The 20,260-nt window shown below is 38.3% G+C and overlaps 1 protein-coding gene and 1 long non-coding RNA gene across 2 annotated transcripts in view; one reads left to right on the forward strand and one right to left on the reverse strand.

Moving 5' to 3' along the window:
- LOC145773986 (NACHT, LRR and PYD domains-containing protein 4B-like) overlaps positions 1 to 20,260 on the forward strand; it is an 87,824-nt gene that overhangs the window by 48,272 nt on the left and 19,292 nt on the right. The gene's annotated exons all lie outside the window — the stretch shown is intronic.
- Positions 9,561 to 11,045, reverse strand: LOC145774080 (uncharacterized). Its single transcript, XR_014290002.1, has 3 exons — positions 10,975 to 11,045; positions 10,631 to 10,749; positions 9,561 to 9,656 (listed from the first exon to the last, which is right to left on the reverse strand). It is a non-coding gene; the product is annotated as an uncharacterized LOC145774080 (long non-coding RNA).

Consider the following 20,260-nt stretch of genomic DNA (forward strand, 5'->3'; position numbering starts at 1 on the left):
TATAAAACCCAAACAAGAAAAGTATACACAGAAAGCATGTTGAAGCGTGGGGACGTTTTAACGTTTTATTATTTTTTCTCTTGTATTTTATATGGCAAAATCGTCATTTCCACAGGGTGGCAATTGACTAGTAGAACGTATGGTTGTCTCGTTGTCTCCCTGTCGGTATGGGAACTTGTGTAACTTTTGCATTGTTTATATTACTTGCATATTTCAAACATGTACTATGTTCCTTCCTTTCCTGTTATTGACAAATAAACCATTGATTGATTGAATTATTGTGCATTATTTTTTCTGGTGAAAAGCGCCCCTTTTTTATTTATTGACTGTTCTACCCACAATGCCTTTCGTGTGTCGAAACCGGTTACTAAGGACCTCGTTGTCAAGGCCCCGTTTACATGACGTTTCATTGCACCCGAAATGAAAATTTTTGTTTCACATACGTGGTCTGTTTACATGCGATGACCGAAATGAGATTCGTGTCGTCTGGATTTCATGTCGGTAGTTTCAACAGAAGTGAAACCGAAATGAAGCAGTTGCGGGTGATGTAAATACGAGAATAGCCCTACTAGTTTGTGGTCTCTTTGAGTGTATTTTTAGTGTAGGCTAGTACAGGAAGAGAGAACTTGAGCATTACGTCAGTGCAACAGCTTTGTGTTTTTGAAATCATAGTGATAGACATTTTCAACTGGGACTGGAATGCTGGGTGTTTTACTCGCAAGTTCCGTAAACCTAGCCACGTCCACTTTGTTTGTATTTCGCAGAACTACTAATGTTCATGATGAGCCTAATGACTGAATACAATAACTTGAAAAGACTTGTTGCCAGTGTTATCTGCAGTCATTTAAAAGATGCAAAAGACATGCACTGAGTACCGTAGTCTACGGTACTAATAAAGAACAATATACCGGTAATCAGTCCATAAATTAAGCTGGCCTATTCTTGAAAAACACGTTATTGACCCAAAAGAGTTTTGAAAAAGGAAGTGGCTACGTTTACGGCGCCGTAAATACAGCCGTTCCATGCCTTTTTTTTAATCTTTACGTCGCTTTTACTGCGCATGCGCGCTGGTGCGTATTTTTTTCTTTTTTCACCTTCTCTTTGAAAGAAAAAGTAAATATATAACTTCTAAATTCAACCGCCTTCGCCAAGTGAGTCAGTGGCGCGTGCGATTTTTGTCTGGTTCTTACTCCCAAGGATATGAGTTCGATACCACCAGGAGGTGATTCTTTTTTTAAACTAAATTCTAACCCGAAGTGACTCAATCGTTAGGCTACGCATTTTTGTGGCCGTTCAGTTTAGTTTGTTTTTAGTTCTGACCATCACAACGAAAAAACAGTATATGACAAACACAGCAGAGGTCTACAAAAAGGTAGAAGCGACAAAGAACGGACGTTATAGGCTAGCGTGCATCATTGCATGATACCGAAACAGGACAATCAGTTTAAATATGGCACGGCCGTAACACCTTAATAAAATTTTTATAAATTTAGAACGAAGAGGAAAAAAAAGCTAGTGATTTTTTCTAAATTCATAAAATTTTTGGGTGTTACGACCGTGCCATATTTTAAACTGATTGTCCTGCTTTGCTATCATGCACGCTATAACCAGTGGCGTAGCCAGAAAAAAAATTTGAGGGGGCCAAATATTAATTTAATGAATTGAAGAGAACGACAACAAATTACTGCGGGACCATCTAACGACACTCGCACGAGAGTCTCCAATGTGGCTGATTTTAAAGAAGTTCGCCACTCCCTAGAATTCTTTTTAGCAACGAAAAACAACGCTCGACATGATTGTGTTGACGATGACGGCGAGGTAATAAAATAAGTATTTCAATGATGTGAAGGACATTACTAAAAGAAGCATAATTTTTCCAAAATATGAACAAAAAATGTTTCATTGACTGGAATAATTCAGCCCCCCCTGGAATTTTCGATAATTGCTTCAGCCCCCCCCCCCTAGAAAATTCTGACAATGTAAAGTACATAGGCCTAACATATTTTCAGAAAATTATTCGAGCAATATAATTGCTACGATGAATCGAGTTCCTATTACGTGTGATCGCGCTCATCATTCGCAATACAGAGTTGTCAATCACAGGGGGCTATAGGCTACCTCGCAGTAGCGGTTCCAGCTACCCGCCTTTATACTGACACGGCGTTCCATCGCTTATTGGACATCATTCTGTAATATTCACTATACACTTACAGCATAGAACAGCAAGAGATCTGGTTGTTATAACGGAGTGAGGGCCAAACTTAAAGCATTATGACCTGGATCGTTATACATTCACTGCAGTAATCATGCTCTCGATTTGATTTTGCAAGACGTTGCAAAGGAGGTGAGGCTTATTGCCGATGCCTTAAACTTCGTTCAAAATTTTGCAGTTGTAATTCGTGAATCGTCTAAACGTAAATCTTTATTCATGTCGCTTTTTGGTTCCAATGAAGTATCCTGCAATTTGCTGGGTTGCTGTCCTACTCGTTGGAGCGTTCGTGCTTCTGCCCTCGCTCGTGTTGTTAAGTGCTACCCTACCCTGTTGCAATGTCTAACCGACATGACAGAAGATAGTGCAATGGAAGGAGAACGAAGTTTAAGGCATCGGCAATAAGCCTCACCTCCTTTACAACATTAAGTAGTGTAGTGCTTGAATGACCGCCGGTGCTACCTCCTCAATCGGCCAAGTTTGGCCGCCGGTCTCTTCTAACCAATTATTTAATTTCGCAATAGAATGATCGTGGATTAACTGTCGAAAATATGTAGTATCAAAGAGTGACGCAAAATTAGGTCAGCGAGTCATAATCGCCACTGTTGCATTGTGCGGGGACATTTGTTATTGATGGAATATATCCATCTGCGATCACCAGCGCTGTAAGTCTTGTTTGTAATTCTCGATGTTTATTTTAACAAAGTCTTAATCCGAAGTGCTAATTTACATAGGCTGGCAATATTGTCATTTATATGTGGATTCGATGTTGTCGGACATTGAATCGTTGTTAAAAAGGAGAACTAGGTTAGTTGACATCCAAGGGGAAAACATTTTTTGATCATATTTTGCAAAAATTATGCTTCTTTTAGTAATGTCCTTCACATCATTGAAATACTTATTTTATTACCTCGCCGTCATCGTCAACACAATCATGTCGAGCGTTGTTTTTCGTTGCTAAAAAGAATTCTAGGGAGTGGTGAACTTCTTTAAAATCAGCCACATTGGAGACTCTCGTGCGAGTGTCGTTAGATGGTCCCGCAGTAATTCGTTGTCATTCTCTTTAATTCATTAAATTAATATTTGGCCCCCTCAAATTTTTTTTCTGGCTACGCCACTGGTTATAGCGTGCATGATAGCAAAGCAGGACAATCAGTTTAAAATATGGCACGGTCGTAACACCCAAAAATTTTATGTTCTAAATCTTCGTTCTAAATTTATAAAAATTTTATTAAGGTGTTACGGCCGTGCCATATTTAAACTGATTGTCCTGTTTCGGTATCATGCAATGATGCACGCTAGCCTATAACGTCCGTTCTTTGTCGCTTCTACCTTTTTGTAGACCTCTGCTGTGTTTGTCATATACTGTTTTTTCGTTGTGATGGTCAGAACTAAAAACAAACTAAACTGAACGGCCACAAAAATGCGTAGCCTAACGATTGAGTCACTTCGGGTTAGAATTTAGTTTAAAAAAAGAATCACCTCCTGGTGGTATCGAACTCATATCCTTGGGAGTAAGAACCAGACAAAAATCGCACGCGCCACTGACTCACTTGGCGAAGGCGGTTGAATTTAGAAGTTATATATTCACTTTTTCTTTCAAAGAAAAGGTGAAAAAAGAAAAAAATACGCACCAGCACGCATGCGCAGTAAAAGCGACGTAAAGATTAAAAAAAAGGCATGGAACGGCTGCATTTACGGCGCCGTAAACGTAGCCACTTCCTTTGAAAAAACCTGTGCTGTTTCAGTAGCCTAGTGGTTACATTTTGGAATTGCATGTTTTATTGTACAACGTAGGCTACCGTATGTCAACCATCTTTATTTTCAACCTGCTCAGCTGCCTAGTTACAGGTGCGAAAATCACTTATGCGTAGAGGCTGTTTTCCTTTCACCCGAAACCAAAAGCAGCTGCAATGAGAAGGCATGTGAACAAAACTTTTTTCACGCCGCTTTGAGATTTCATTTTGGTCATTTTCATTTCGCTTATCATCATGTAAACGTAGCCTAAGAAAAGGAAGTAATGTTAGCTGGAACTAAGATTCCATTTCGTTTTAAATCTTGACCTGTACAGTACCGTACTTGACTGAATTAGTTTGAACTTGATCTGTAATCTTGGTTTATGCCTAATTCGACTTAAACGTACTTGAATTGATTGAACGCGAAAATAAAAATACAGTTATGCTAGTGCTGTTTGGTCTGTTGCGGAAAATCAGTGTACATCTTAACTTTAGACTTGCCCGCTGTTCTAAACTCCTGACAATATAGGTACCTGTCAGAGCGCCAGCGACGCATAGTTTACAACTGCTGTAAAAACAAAGCCTAAAAACAGAACACAAATTCAACTATTGGAAGCTATCATAAGAATTCGTTCTCACCTGTTGGATCAAAAAATGTGTTGCTAAGACTTCAAGTGTAGGGGAGAGTGGGGTTACTTGGAAGGTGGGGTTAGTTGAAAAATGATCATTTTATTAACTCTCGATAACTTTTTTAAATATTTACTGCCAACATTTGAAGTAGTTTATAAAAACACAATCCATGTTAGTTTCGATTTGTTGGGTCAAGGTATACCTATTTGGCAGACAATTTTGTATTTTCTTACTTTCAAAGTAAAATATTTGGAAGTGGCTACGTTTACGGCGCCGTAAATACAGCCGTTCCATGCCTTTTTTTTTAATCTTTACGTCGCTTTTACTGCGCATGCGCGCTGGTGCGTATTTTTTTCTTTTTTCACCTTCTCTTTGAAAGAAAAAGTAAATATATAACTTCTAAATTCAACCGTCTTCGCCAAGTGAGTCAGTGGGGCGTGCGATTTTTGTCTGGTTCTTACTCCCAAGGATATGAGTTCGATACCACCAGGAGGTGATTCTTTTTTTAAACTAAATTCTAACCCGAAGTGACTCAATCGTTAGGCTACGCATTTTTGTGGCCGTTCAGTTTAGTTTGTTTTTAGTTCTGACCATCACAACGAAAAAACAGTATATGACAAACACAGCAGAGGTCTACAAAAAGGTAGAAGCGACAAAGAACGGACGTTATAGGCTAGCGTGCATGATACCGAAACAGGACAATCAGTTTAAATATGGCACGGCCGTAACACCTTAATAAAATTTTTATAAATTTAGAACGAAGTGGAAAAAAAAGCTAGTGATTTTTTCTAAATTCATAAAATTTTTGGGTGTTACTACCGTGCCATATTTTAAACTGATTGTCCTGCTTTGCTATCATGCACCCTATAACCAGTGGCGTAGCCAGAAAAAAAATTTGAGGGGGCCAAATATTAATTTGATGAATTGAAGAGAACGACAACGAATTATTGCGGGACCATCTAACGACACTCGCACGAGAGTCTCCAATGTGGCTGATTTTAAAGAAGTTCGCCACTCCCTAGAATTCTTTTTAGCAACGAAAAACAACGCTCGACATGATTGTGTTGACGATGACGGCGAGGTAATAAAATAAGTATTTCAATGATGTGAAGGACATTACTAAAAGAAGCATAATTTTTGCAAAATATGATCAAAAAATGTTTCCCCTTGGATGTCAACTAACCTAGTTCTCCTTTTTAACAACGATTCAATGTCCTACAACATCGAATTCACATATAAACGACAATATTGCCAGCCGATGTAAATTAGCACTTCGGATTAAGACTTTGTTAAAATAAACATCGAGAATTACAAACAAGACTTACAGCGCTGGTGATCACAGATGGATATATTCCATCAATAACAAATATCCCCGCACAATGCAACAGTGGCGATTATGACTCGCTGACCTAATTTTGCGTCACTCTTTGATACTACATATTTTCGACAGTTAATCCACGATCATTCTATTGCGAAATTAAATAATTGGTTAGAAGAGACCGGCGGCCAAACTTGGCCGATTGAGGAGGTAGCACCGGCGGCCATTCAAGCACTACTTAGCGGCCATGGCCGCAGGCTGCTTTAAGGCTTGACAGTAGGTTACATCATTATAACATAGCATGATGCCCTTCTTTGTATACTGGACACTTGTAGGCTATCATTACTCAATACATAGTGAGCTGATAGATTAGCATTATCGCTATATCTTATCTTGAAACTTGAAAAAAAATTTGCCTTTTAGTAAAAAAAGTGCCCTTTTTTCGTAATCTTGCCCCCCCCAGTCAAAAATCGTTCCAGCGCCCAAGGGCGCGGGAAGTAGGGGTGCTCAAGGGGCTTCAGCCCCCCCTCTAGAGCTAATTCAGCCCCCCCTGGAATTTTCGATAATTGCTTCAGCCCCCCCCCCCCCCCTAGAAAATTCTGACAATGTAAAGTACATAGGCCTAACATATTTTCAGAAAATTATTCGAGCAATATAATTGCTACGATGAATCGAGTTCCTATTACGTGTGATCGCGCTCATGATTCGCAATACAGAGTCGTCAATCACAGGGGGCTATAGGCTACCTCGCAGTAGCGGTTCCAGCTACCCGCCTTTATACTGACACGGCGTTCCATCGCTTATTGAACATCATTCTGTAATATTCACTATACACTTACAGCATAGAACAGCAAGAGATCTGGTTGTTATAACGGAGTGAGGGCCAAACTTAAAGCATTATGACCTGGATCGTTATACATTCACTGCAGTAATCATGCTCTCGATTTGATTTTGCAAGACGTTGCAAAGGAGGTGAGGCTTATTGCCGATGCCTTAAACTTCGTTCAAAATTTTGCAGTTGTAATTCGTGAATCGTCGAAACGTAAATTTTTATTCATGTCGCTTTTTGGTTCCAATGAAGTATCCTGCAATTTGCTGGGTTTCTGTCCTACTCGTTGGAGCGTTCGTGCTTCTGCCCTCGCTCGTGTTGTTAAGTGCTACCCTACCCTGTTGCAATGTCTAACCGACATGACAGAAGATAGTGCAATGGAAGGAGAACGAAGTTTAAGGCATCGGCAATAAGCCTCACCTCCTTTACAACGTTAAGTAGAGTAGTGCTTGAATGACCGCCGGTGCTACCTCCTCAATCGGCCAAGTTTGGCCGCCGGTCTCTTCTAACCAATTATTTAATTTCGCAATAGAATGATCGTGGATTAACTGTCGAAAATATGTAGTATCAAAGAGTGACGCAAAATTAGGTCAGCGCGTCATAATCGCCACTGTTGCATTGTGCGGGGACATTTGTTATTGATGGAATATATCCATCTGCGATCACCAGCGCTGTAAGTCTTGTTTGTAATTCTCGATGTTTATTTTAACAAAGTCTTAATCCGAAGTGCTAATTTACATCGGCTGGCAATATTGTCGTTTATATGTGGATTCGATGTTGTCGGACATTGAATCGTTGTTAAAAAGGAGAACTAGGTTAGTTGACATCCAAGGGGAAAACATTTTTTGATCATATTTTGCAAAAATTATGCTTCTTTTAGTAATGTCCTTCACATCATTGAAATACTTATTTTATTACCTCGCCGTCATCGTCAACACAATCATGTCGAGCGTTGTTTTTCGTTGCTAAAAAGAATTCTAGGGAGTGGCGAACTTCTTTAAAATCAGCCACATTGGAGACTCTCGTGCGAGTGTCGTTAGATGGTCCCGCAGTAATTCGTTGTCGTTCTCTTCAATTCATTAAATTAATATTTGGCCCCCTCAAATTTTTTTTCTGGTTACGCTACTGGTTATAGCGTGCATGATAGCAAAGCAGGACAATCAGTTTAAAATATGGCACGGTCGTAACACCCAAAAATTTTATGAATTTAGAAAAAATCACTAGCTTTTTTTTCCTCTTCGTTCTAAATTTATAAAAATTTTATTAAGGTGTTACGGCCGTGCCATATTTAAACTGATTGTCCTGTTTCGGTATCATGCACGCTAGCCTATAACGTCCGTTCTTTGTCGCTTCCACCTTTTTGTAGACCTCTGCTGTGTTTGTCATATACTGTTTTTTCGTTGTGATGGTCAGAACTAAAAACAAACTAAACTGAACGGCCACAAAAATGCGTAGCCTAACGATTGAGTCACTTCGGGTTAGAATTTAGTTTAAAAAAAGAATCACCTCCTGGTGGTATCGAACTCATATCCTTGGGAGTAAGAACCAGACAAAAATCGCACGCCCCACTGACTCACTTGGCGAAGGCGGTTGAATTTAGAAGTTATATATTTACTTTTTCTTTCAAAGAGAAGGTGAAAAAAGAAAAAATACGCACCAGCACGCATGCGCAGTAAAAGCGACGTAAAGATTAAAAAAAAGGCATGGAACGGCTGTATTTACGGCGCCGTAAACGTAGCCACTTCCAAAATATTTGGCTTATTAAAAAACATCTTATGCGTCGATATCGTTAAAGATAGGCAGAAGTTTTTTGGTGTGTGTCAGCTGTAGGTGTTCTACAACACTAAGAAATAAACAAATTTTTGTCCAATGCACCATGCTTGAATATTTTAGGAAAATAGTTTGTCATATGCTAATGGGGCTACCCAGTAAACATTGATTGTTGGGGCAACATTGGCAAGAAGTTGGCCGCAACATTGGCAAAATGCAGACGCCAACATTGGCAAGATGTTTTATGCACCATTTGGATGCATCTGGCCAGCGTTGGCGTCTGCATCTTGCCACCGTTGGCTTCTGCATCTTGCCAACATTGGATTATGCATCTTGCCAACGCTGGCTTCTGCATCTTGCCAACATTGGATTCTGCATCTTGCCAATGGTGGCAAAATGTTTTATGCACCATTTGGATGCATCTGGCCAGCGTTGGCGTCTGCATCTTGCCAACGCTGGCTTCTGCATCTTGCCAACGTTGGCTTCTGCATCTAGCCAACATTGGCTTCTGCACCTTGCCAACGTTGGCAAAATGTTTTATGCACCATTTGGATGCATCTGGCCAGCGTTGGCGTATGCATCTTGCCACCGTTGGCGTCTGCATCTAGCCAACGTCGACTTCTGCATCTAGCCAACGTTGGCTTCTGTATCTTGCCAACGTTGGCAAAATGTTTTATGCACCATTTTGCTTCATCTTGCCAGCGTTGGCATCTGTATCTGGCCAACGTTGGCAAGATGGCTTGTGCACCATTTTGCTTCATCTGGCGCCTAAATTCTGGTTGACTTTTATGCACCATGATGCTGCTTCATCTGATCTATTGACTATTGTGATGCCCGCGCTTTGACCAAGGTTGGCCATGCGAAGCAAGCTGGTGCATAAAACATCTGAACAGCATTGGCATCTACATTTGCCAAACGTTTCTGTACTTAAACCTCGCTCATCACCAAAAGTTTATTGTTGAACCTAGCTAATCCTTGGGCGAAAGAACAGCAGCAACACGGATTTATAAGCAACACTTCTCCCTTTGTGACAAAGCAAAGTAACAGCCGAGCTTCGTATATTTTCACATTTATTAGAAACAAGCCACATCAAATCGTATTGATAGATGGAGATTCATTGCACATCAGCAGCTTTTTCTTGTGTATCTTTATCATTGTGAATTCCTGCGAATGAAACAAAAATATTTAATTCAAGAGAGCTGTTTGGCAACAGTGTAGGAATCATAAGCGTAGTCAGGGGGGCAAAAGGGGCCATGCCCCCCAAATTTTTAAACTTTGGATTCCGAAGTTGAGCCCTTTGTTGAAAATGCAATAAAGTTTGTAGAAATTTATATCGTTTTCCAAGACATCTGGCTATTAACACCCCCAAGGACTTGTTTTAGACACACAGAAAGACACCAATAAATTTTCCAAATCGTAAATCGCCCAAAATTTACGCGATTTACATTTCTTTGAACTAATTTATGGAAGCAATTTCAGAATGGCTTACTCTGTTGGGCTTTTGTGTAGTTATTGAGTTTTTGTTTAGCTGTGTTTTTGGTGTTCTCTAATTTAGCCGCAGTTTTTGCCAGTTAGTGTGTAAGAGCTATCTTTAATAAGTTAATAGCTGTTTATCTGCTAATAAATTTCATACAAATATTACCCTAAAAGTGTTTTCAGAAAGCGCTATAATCTATTATTTGAGTGTATTTTTTCAAAAATTTTCCGGGGGAGCATGCCCCCGGACCCCCTTAGAATACGCGTGCTTACGGCACGCTCTAACCCCGCTACCAGTTTTATTGCTTCAACCCACCAGGATACGCCACTGCACATCAAGTGGCGATGGCTTTAAATCAAACACTTTGTTGTTCTCTTCAATTCATCAAATATTTGGCCACCCCCCAAAACATTTTTCTGGCTACGCCACTGTGTAGAATTTTGATCAGTTGTCGTTCAGGACACTACGAAGTTAATTGACAATTTGCAATATCAATGTAATATCCCTCTCTCCAACGTGCGTGACAAAAAACTTATCATTCGATTCTGCGCCACGCAGAGCAATAATCAAGTTCCAATACATTCTAATTGCGTGTACAGTAGTTATTCAACAACTAAAGCAACACATGCGCTGTTGTCTTTCAAACATATAACAAGCTCACCAAAAGTTAGTTTTTGCCGTTTTCAGCCACCTTGCCTGTCTTTCCAATTTCGAAATCACTCTGAAACTCTTCATCAATTTGCTGCACGGCAGCAGCTTTGTCGTGCGCCATCACCATGTCTAATCATGAAAGTAAAAAAAGAAGTGTTAAATCAGTATATAAATGCCGACATAGCCTACTAACCACCATGTTCGTTGTTCACATCAATGCGAATACACCACTAAAACATTTTCATACATTACTCAATACTCTTCACAATTACATCATACATTAATCAATAGAACAAAATGGCATAGTTATGACATAATCATTTAGTCGTAGTAAAAACATTTATCCGTACTCACCAAGAACAATCTTTTTCAGATTCTTTTTTAAACAATCAAACGAGTGCTTAGACTTCACGATGTTTTTTTTTCTTTCTTTGTTCTCAACATGACTTGAACTGTGTTGTGTTCGATAATAATAGTTGGAATAAGTCCACTGATACAATCGCTTGCATTTTTGCCAACAGCTTAACTTAAATTTGCCACCTGCAAAATGTAAATCGAATGTAATGACAGGGGTTTCATCCATCATATTAAAAAGCTTCAGCACTTGTTACAGAAATTTTCGACTGTTACAAATGACAGCCAACGTTTAAAGTTTATTTTGGGATTCCAGTCGTCTGTTTTGTTGCGTATGTAGGTCGCAGTGTAGGCTACTGTAGGCTATGTTGTCGAAATGGGCGCAAAATAAAACATGTTATTATTATTATTATTCAGTTGACGGCAATGAAAACTACATTTGCAAATACTCTACAACCATCACAGACCTATCCACACGACATAAAAATACAAACACATTCAAGCAGTCAGGCAAACACTGCCGGAGCAGCAAAATCAAAGATTGAGCAGAACCTTACACATGTTGTGGGACATCACAAGCTCTGCTACTTTGCTGATATCTTCTTAGCAATCATCTAGAAGCACTGACACTAAATTTGTCACGAGAATATTTCGTATGAAAGTTTTCCATTGGTCATTGAGTTTTATAACTTTCTCTAAATTGAGTTTTATAACTTTCTTTAAATTGTGTAAACGTGGCCTAGTGACAAAAACGACTTTACACAATTATTTCAGGTTCAATGAATAAAAGACATTCACTTACCAGGTTTTCATAAACATTGTCGTAAGTCATTCCTATAGTTTCATTTTGATCATTTCTAAAACTTCTTTCGGCCGTAATAGGCCTATCTCAATTGAATTCGATTTTTTATATTTTCGATGCAAGAAGCGAAAATTCCTCTTAGCGCTGTTCACATAAGCATTGTGCTTTCGGCTCTCCACGTAATTGTGTATTGAGCACAACCGCCATGCTTGAACAGTCGAAGTAAATCGAGTGACGTCATAATCCCTTTAGCAAAGGATTACGTCATGGCCTTTGTCTTCCTTCATAAAAAAACCAAGTTCTTCTGCTAAATTGCATCTCCTCACGTTGATATAACACATCGCCGCATTCTAAAGCTTTGTTGCCTCTTTCACTTCAACGCGTCATATTGCCCAGTCAAAGTTTAAGTAGTGACGTCATAATGGAGTTTTCACAACAATTATTGTGCCTGCAGTATTGTTCTATGCACCGCTTCAAGAAATTGAGGAGAGATTTCGACGCAACATGACTGCTCCTGAAGCTGACCTATTGTGCAAGCTTTGCTACATTTAAAGTAAAGACGCCCCTTTGTTGGCGACACGAGAATCTCACCCACGTGGTCAAAATCAGACAGTGAGCGAGACGGCTCTCAGAACAAAATCAACAAGTGATACTGCATCAATCGATTTTTTTTACATTGATTCAGCGTCTGCAGACAGGTCAGCAGCGCGGCGGCAGTGCAGCCGCAACTCAATGATTACATGATCACCACAATCATGCTGCTGTGTCGAGCGCTACTAAACATCAACAAGTGAATTCGATTACGCTTACAAGTTGTTTTAAATTTTCTTGAACTGCACGCAAATTTTGAGGTTAGTCCTGAAAAAATGTTTTCAAAAATATTACAACACATTTTATTATAGTTAAACATGAAAATTAAAAAAGCTTTTGTTGAACACAAGAAAAAAATGAAGACCTGGCAACCTGAATTAGCAACCACGTTTTTAAGTTTATCGCTTGTTAGCTACCTTACCAACGTCTGCAGACGTTGAATCAATGTAAAAAGAACGGATTATGCTAGTTGGGTGTTGGAGGCGCCAAAGCCTAAACTTTCTGGAAGTGTTCTCTGAATCACAAGACATTTATTGCACTAAATTATCTGAAGCAATTGAATATGAACAAACGATTTTTATCATGGCGTTGTGGGTACAAGAATACGGTATGCGAAAGAAACTGTGTTTTTCCACTAAACCACATGAGTCATTTAGTTAAAGAGTCATTTTATTGTTGGCTATTAATATTTTCAAAGAATAAATCCAGTGAAGCTGAAATGAAGTAGCCAACGTTGCAATTGTTTATTTTGTAGAAACGCGTAGGGCGAATGGAAACTTAAACTGGTTCGGTATCAAGCACGTTATCGCGTTCGCGTTTTGTTGCTCCTACCTTTTTCTAGACCTCTGCTCAGTTTGGCATAAACAAACTTGGCAAACTGTTGGCTACCCTTCTGACCAACGCTGGTCTTAAATATTCATAGTATACTTGTACGGTATCAGAAAATAATAACAGCATTGATAGCCTATTATAAAAATGTAAAATTGTAGCAAAATGATGGTATACATTTGCATAATTTTAAAGAAAACACCAAAATTGTTATGAATTGGCACAACGCTGGCAATGCTTCTGACCGATGTTAGCCAACCACACAACTGTGTTTTGAAGCAATACCACATGAAAAGAGGTTTGTGTTAGTAATTTTAAAGATTAAAACAAATAAACCTGAAATAAAATCTTTGAGACCTGTTTGAACGCATAATAAGAAATAAGTTATTGAAATTGATGGCGTATTGTTGGCAACATGTTGGACATAATTGCCAATCTTGTGCCCTCACATCCAGCATATAGCCGACATTGCAATTGTTTATTTTGTGGAAACGTGTAGGGCAAATGGAAACTTAAACTGTTTCAGTATCAAGCACGTTATCGCGTTCGCGTTTCTGTTGCTCCTACCTTTTTCTAGACCCCTGCTCCGTTTGACATAAACAAACTTGGCAAACTGTTGGCTACACTTCTGACCAACGCTGGTCTTAAATATTCATAGTATACTTGTACGGTATCAGAAAATAATAACAGCATTGATAGCCGATTATAAAAATGTAAAATTGTAGCAAAATCATGGTACGGTATACGTTTGCATAATTTTAAAGAAAACACCAAAATTGTTATGAATTGGCACAACGCTGGCAATGCTTCTGACCGATGTTAGCCAACCACATAACTGTGTTTTGAAGCAATACCACATGAAAAGAGGTTTGTGTTATTAATTTTAAAGATTAAAACAAATAAACCTGAAATAAAATCTTTGAGACCTTTTTGAACGCATGATAAGAAATAAGTTATTGAAATTGATGGCGTATTGTTGGCAACATGTTGGACATAATTGCCAATCTTGTGCCCTCACATCCAGCATATAGCCGACATTGCAATTGTTTGTTTTGTGGAAACGTGTAGGGCAAATGGAAACTTTAAACTGTTTGGGTATCAAGCACGTTATCGCGTTCGCGTTTTGTTGCTCCAGCCTTTTTCTAGACCTCTGCTCAGTTTGGCATAAACAAACTAAAATGAAACTACCTTGTTGGCAAACTGTTGGCTACCCTTCTGACCAACGCTGGTCTTAAGTATTCATAGTATACTCGTACGGTATCAGAAAATAATAACAGCATTGATAGCCTATTATTAAAATGTAAAATTGTAACAAAATGATGGTATACATTTGCATAATTTTGAAGAAAACACCGAAATTGTTATGAATTGGCACAACGCTGGCAATGCTTCTGACCGATGTCAGCCAATCACACAACTGTGTTTTGAAGCAATACCACATGAAAAGAGGTTTGTGTTAGTATTTTTACAGTTTAAAACAAATAAACCTGAAACAAAATCTTTAAGACCTTTTGAACGCATAATAAGAAGTATTGAAATTGTTGGCGTAATGTTGGCAATGTTGGCAATATGTTGGACAAAATTGCCAGCCTTGTGCCAACATACCCAGCATATAGCCGACGCTGGCCCAGCAATCAATGTTTGCTGGGTAGTTGGAAAATAGTGGATGGGGTTAGTTGGAAAATGGTTTGATAACGGTATGACTATAAAGTATGATACGAGTATATCGTCGTGGTATGATAATAAAAGTAGTATAAACTCCAATGCACTTGTTTTAAGCAGACATACATTGTAAAACTTTAATTTGAATAACTTAGAAAGTGCTATATATACGGCGTCACAAGTTTTAACAATTCGTTTATTGAAAAGTGGTTTTACGGTGTAGTATTTGAGGTGTAGAATTCATTGCATTTTGATTTTAAAGCAAGTAAACATATCATATTTGCTTACAACTCCATGTAAATGTCTGTTGGTTGAAAAAAGAGTATCCAGTTCATTAGTAGGCATTAAACTGACGTTTTTCAACTAACCCCAAGCATGGGGTTAGTTGAAAAATTAATTGTATGTTTGTTTATTTTAAATTTTCATTAAAAACTGAATTGACTCAATACATATTTTTGGTTGTATGATAGAAGACACCATAGATGATAACTTAAGCCGCTTCAAGTTGTCAGATTATGCACCAATTGTTTTACCTTGAAGTTGTTTTACCGGTGGCCGCACCAATTGCACCATCAATTGTTTTAAATTTCACTTTAAAAAAAACTTTCCGACTAGTCCCACTCTCCCCTACTCCAAATATGATTAGGGTTAGTGAGAATTTCCTTGTTTTGGCCTTAAGACATGTTCATAGTCTGGCAACTCGTCACCGTCGTGTGAGCCTCTGGGGCCGAGAGTCTATCCTTTTACGACCCCAGATAGTCTGGCAACTCTGGTTAAGTATGATGAGATTGAGAATTTAGTTCACGATGAGCACGTCTCTATATTAATTAAAACAATGGGATGAAATCAGGCACCTGAACCAAAGTGATTGAATCATGTTGGGGAAGCTCAGTGGATTAGATGACGTTGCACTTCATTTAAATTGTCGACTTTTGTGAAGTAATAAAGGTTGTGAAAGGCTCCTGTGTTATTGCACATTAGGCATTTTCAAAATTGAAAGAAATAATTCATCAGAAGACGTTGTTGATTGCAATTTGCTATAAATTCTTAAACAGAAATCTTCCTCGCACATGCAACACTGTAATTGTGTTTGTGGATCAATCTTATACAGGATACAGGATAAAATTAGGATGCAACCTATTTCGTCCCCTGAACAATTCATACCACAATTTCGTCTCCTGAAGTCGAGGTACGAAGTGTTCTGGGGACGAAATAGGTTGAATCCTTGGCCTAACCCTGACGTCATTCCATAGCACAAACAGTTGTTGCGAGAATATCTTGGTTCATACAATCAAAGACACAAGGCTATTGGCCAGAGTCAATGTTGTAGCAGTGAGTATTGCGACACCAAACATGAGCATAGCATTCTTTTTAAATATATACAAAGGCTAGGAGTGTTGTATGAAGTGTATCAGCCCTCGTACGAACTGCATCAATTGTTGTGTCCACTCCCTTATTCTCTAAAGACTATCACAACACAGTCAAACGCTACAGCCCTTACCCTTTGTCATTGATTTGTGCTCAATAGTGATGTATGCGATAAGAATTCATCTTCTGAAACATGGCTTAAAATTTATGATGCTTTGTAAATTTTATATGTCAACTATATTCTACTCTCCCTCGTAGGCATTTAGTTAAATAACATTAAAACAATGAAAACTATTGATACTACAAAAAGTGCTCAATGCTAAGCTAAAAGGCAAAGCAGAGCGAATTAAATCAAGTATAGTTATTACTATCTGAAGCCTTAATAGAATCAATTCTATTTGAATAAGACCTTCTGATGATCTGTTAGGTGAAACAGGCTGTTAAGGCTTCATATAGTAATAACTATATTTGATTTAGTTAAATCACATGATGCGTTCTACTGCTGCAAATTAAGCTAAACTATCACAAGATGTTCTTCACAGTTATCACGCGATAATTTTTTGTCAAGAAGTTGAATTTTCTTTTTGCATGTTTAGTTGATTTCAGCAACATGGTCCTGTGTTTTGCCAGGCTAGTCAGGTAGTCACACCTGGTCTAGCCCCCTGAAGAAGTCAGTGGTGTCTGATTGACAAAACTTTAGAATAGAAGCAGATTGTCACTTTATACATCTTGTGATAATTTAGCTTAATTTGCACCAGTAAAACGCATCATATTATTTAAATCGCTTATTGCTGAAGGTTTGCTTGTTCCTCACAAAGAAGTTTCCATTATCTCTGTTTACAGTTTGCTCACGTGACCGTTCCGCTATATAAGGCGAGTTGTGGAGCAGTTCTCTGCACAATCGGCGAGTTTGAGGTCTGAGTTGTAGTCAAATGAAAGTCGAAACAAAGAAACCAAATTAAAGTGCGCTGTTTGTAGTCTTGGTGATGAATGTAAGTTTGAGTTGGAACAATCGCGCGTGGATGAGTTTGCATCATTTGTTGTTAAACAAGCTGGTTTTTATCCAAAAAAACATGAAGATTGATAAGCATCAGTGGAAACTATTATTAAAGAGAAGAAAGTTTATGTTAGCTTGCTCATTGGAATTTGATCATTGCTTGATTCGCCATGTTTTTCTTGAGGAAAGCACCATTAGAATCAATCACATTTGCGTTTTGCAGCATCAACTACAGAAACTTAGTTTTAAACCTGTTTTTTTGTCAAGTTTCTTAAACTAAATACAAAATGTCTCACAAACAAACCAGAACAGTTGTTCCGAATAAGGAATTGGTGGATGAAGGTGACTTGTCAACCAATCTTGGTAAGTCTGCTTGACGGTTTTCTATGATATGTAGATTAGTCTACTTTGATATTCATGACTTTTTTGACATTTTACACATAAATATCACATTTTGAAATTTGCTGCTACATTTTACTGCAAGAGAACAAAAAATTTCAACCACTATGATTCTAGCATCACTTTGTGTAGGAGTCAAATTTAACTCTATAATTACTGGGATTTTTGAGCTGTTCTAAAGAAAGGTAGTTACGTAATGAACTTCTTTGAGTGCAATTTGCATTGTAATTAAAGTATTTGAAAAATTAAAAATATATATATATACTAAGGGTCTAACAATAGTCTGTTGCATATGAACATCAAATGCTAAAATTAAAATTGAAAAATTGTTGCCAAATAAGGCATCTCTCCTTATGGGTCTGCTACTATTCGACGAGTCCGATTCGGCGAGTCCGATTCGACTAGTCCGATTCGGCGAGTTCCCTATTCGGCGAGAGCCTTTTTCGGCGAGTGCCCTATTCGGCGAGTTTTTGAAATTTTTGAAAAGAAATTATCAGGTACCGTAGCCTAATTATAATTGCCGTTTTTATGTCGTTTTAACGTCGGTAAACGTTTAAATCGTGCAGAAAGGAATAAAAATAAAATGTTTGAACTATTAAATTAAAATTCGTCATGTCAGTTCAGTTGTTTTTGTTTCTGACCATCATATCAAAACAATACACGTCAACATAGCAAAGGTGTAGAAAAAGGTAGAAGCGACAAAACGCGAACGTTAAAACGTGCTTGTGACCGAAGTGAGTTATTGAGTTGAAAGAAATTTGGCACTGTCGCAACACCTTCAGAAAAATTTAAGATATGAAGGAAAAATAAAACAAAGAAAATGTTACAAAAAATAAATAAATAAATCATGTTTATGTCTATAAGTTAGTACTTTTGAATAGTTAAAATGATTACCGGTAGTTTGGATCAACAAATGTGTGGCCTACAGCTTGGATTCAAAGGAAATTATCGGGTACCGTAACCTAGTTATCCCAACCAGCAAAAATTTGTTCCAAGAACACAGTTCATTTTTACATTGTAGTAACAGAATGAAAAGGCTAACCAAATGTGTGGCCTATCGTGTTAACGTCGCTAAACGTTGAAATCGTGTAGAAAAGGGAGCTTTTGCTGACTAGGATACTTTGAAACTGAGAAACATTCACAGAAGCCTTTCGATTTGTTCCAAGAACCCAGTTAGCCTAACAGTTCATTTTTACATTGTAGTAACAGAATGAAAAGGCTAACCAAATGTGTGGCCTACAGCTTGGATTGAAAGGAAATTATCGGGTACCGTAGCCTAGTTATCCCGACCAGCAAAAATTGCTGTTTTTACATCGTTTTAAGGTCGCTAAATGTTGAAATCGTGTAGAAAAGAGAACTTTGCTGACTAGGATACGTTGAAGCTGAGAAACATTCACAGAAGCCCTTCGATTTGTTCCAAGAACCCATTTAGCGTAACATTTCATTTGTACATTGATTCAACGTCTGAATACATTATCTTAAAAATGCAACGTATCGTAGGGCTTCTGTGAATGTTTCTCAGTTTCAAGGCATCTTAGTCAGCAAAGTTCTCTTTTCTACACGATTTCAACGTTTAGCGACGTTAAAACGATAGGTCACACATTTGGTTAGCCTTTTCATTCTGCTACTACAATGTAAAATGAACTGTTAGGCTAACTGGGTTCTTGGAACAATTTTTTGCTGGTAGGGATAACTAGGCTACAGACAGTACCCGATAATTTCCTTTCAATCTAACTAAGCTGTAGGCCACACATTTGTTGGTTCAAACTAATCATTCTAACTATTCAAAAGTACTAACTTATGTACATAAACATGATTTTTTTTGTAATATTTTCTTTGTTTTATTTTCCCTTCATATCTTAAAATTTTCTGAAGGTGTTGCGACCGTGCCAAATTTCTTTCAACTCAAACTTTCGAAATAAAAACAACTGAACTGACATGACGAATTCAAGCACGTTTTAACGTTCGCGTTTTGTCGCTTCTACCTTTGCTATGTTGACGTGACGTGTATTGTTTTTCATATGATGGTCAAAAATAACTGAACTGGCATGACGAATTTTAATTTAATAGTTCAAACATTTTATTTTTATTCCTTTCTGCACGATTTCAACGTTTAGCGACGTTAAAATGATGTAAAAACGGCAATTGTAATTAGGCTACGGTACCCGATAATTTCCTTTTAAAAATTTCAAAAACTCGCCGAATTGGGCACTCGCCGAATCGGACTAGTCGAATCGGACTCGCCGAATCGGACTCGCCGAAACGGGCCATTCCGTCTCCTTATAGTATCCACTCTTAGTCGCTTTTGTTGTGGGTTTGAATCTTTATCATCGGACTGACAAAACCTTTATAGGGTATTCCTTGCAGTTTCGCACACTTGTAGGCAGGCCTCGAAATTCCGGCGGTCATGGCGGACATGACCTCCAGAATGACCTTGAATGTCTGCCGAAGCCGACTCATTGGTCGGTCATAAATGACCGCCGCAAAATTCTTGACAAAAATAGAGCTAATGCAGCAAAAATATATTTTAAATTTGAATTGTTACAATTGTTTGTTTAACGCGAACAACTACGGGGCTGAAACAATAATAGTACAGGCAATTGCTTTAAAGATCACGTTAGAGTGGCGTGGTTGAAGAG

This window comes from Aplidium turbinatum, chromosome 7, assembly GCF_918807975.1.
Source record: "Aplidium turbinatum chromosome 7, kaAplTurb1.1, whole genome shotgun sequence".
In the NCBI taxonomy this organism is placed as follows: Eukaryota; Metazoa; Chordata; class Ascidiacea; order Aplousobranchia; family Polyclinidae; genus Aplidium; species Aplidium turbinatum.